Raw genomic sequence first — 1,239 nt, 5'->3', positions numbered from 1 at the left:
TGTCCCCTGTCCCCATCTCTCTGCCATCTCCCCTGTCCCTCTGCCATGTCCCCTGTCCCCATCTCTCTGCCATCTCCCCTGTCCCCATCTCTCTGCCATGTCCCCTGTCCCTCTGCCATGTCCTCTGTCCCCATCCCTCTGCCATCTCCCCTGTCCCGTGTCCCCTGTCCCCATTCCTCTGTGGTGTTCCCTGTCCCCATGCCCTGCCATCTCCCCTGTCCCCAACCCTCTGTCGCCTCCCCTGTCCCCAACCCTGTGCCATCTCCCCTGTCCCTCTGCCATGTCCCCTGTCCCCATCCCTCTGCTGTGTCCCCTGTCCCTCTGCCATCACCCCTGTGCCATCTCCCCAGTGCCATCCCCACACCTGAGACCCTTGTCCCTTTGCCGTGCCACTGTCCCCATGCCATGTCCCCTGTCCCTTTGCCATGTCCCCTGTCCCCGTGCCATGTCCCCTGTCCCTGTGCTATGTCCTCTGTCCCTGTGCTGTCCCCGTGCTGTCCCCACACCCGAGATCCCCATCCCCAAGCTGTGTCCCCTGTCCCTGTGCCGTCCCCACACCTGAGACCCTTGTCCCTTTGCTGTGCCACTGTCCCCGTGCCACGTCCCCTGTCCCTGTGCCTTGTCCCCTGTCCTTGTGACCTGCCCAGACCTGAGACCCTTGTCCCTTTGCTGTGCCACTGTCCCATGCCGTGTCCCCTGTCCCTGTGCTGTCCCCACACCCGAGATCCCCATCCTTTTGCCGTGCCACTGTCCCATGCCACATCCCCTGTCCCTGTACCACATCCCCTGTCCCTGTGCCATCCCCACACCTGAGACCCTTGTCCCTTTGCCGTGCCACTGTCCCATGCCGTGTCCCCTGTCCCTGTGCTGTCCCCACACCCGAGACCCCCATCCTTTTGCCGTGCCACTGTCCCATGCCGTGTCCCCTGTCCCTGTGCTGTCCCCTGGCCCAAGACCCCTGTCCCTTTGCTGTGCCCCTGTCCCATGCCATGTCCCCTGTCCTCACGCCATGTCCCTGTGCTGTCCCCTTGCCCAAGACCCCTGTCCCTTTGCTGTGCCACTGTCCCATGCCATGTCCCCTGTCCCCATGCCATGTCCCCTGTCCTTGTCCCCTGTCCCTGTGCTGTCCCCACACCCAAGACCCCCATCCCTTCACCGTGCCAGCCCCTCTCCTCCCCGTGCCGTCCCCATGCTGACCCCATGCCGTGCCAGCCCCGCGTCCCCATCCCTGCCCCGGAG

This window comes from Calidris pugnax, unplaced genomic scaffold, assembly GCF_001431845.1.
Source record: "Calidris pugnax isolate Ruff unplaced genomic scaffold, ASM143184v1 scaffold457, whole genome shotgun sequence".
NCBI classification, from domain to species: Eukaryota; Metazoa; Chordata; class Aves; order Charadriiformes; family Scolopacidae; genus Calidris; species Calidris pugnax.
The sequence above is the reverse complement of the archived record's forward strand: the minus strand, read 5'-3'. Positions refer to the sequence as shown.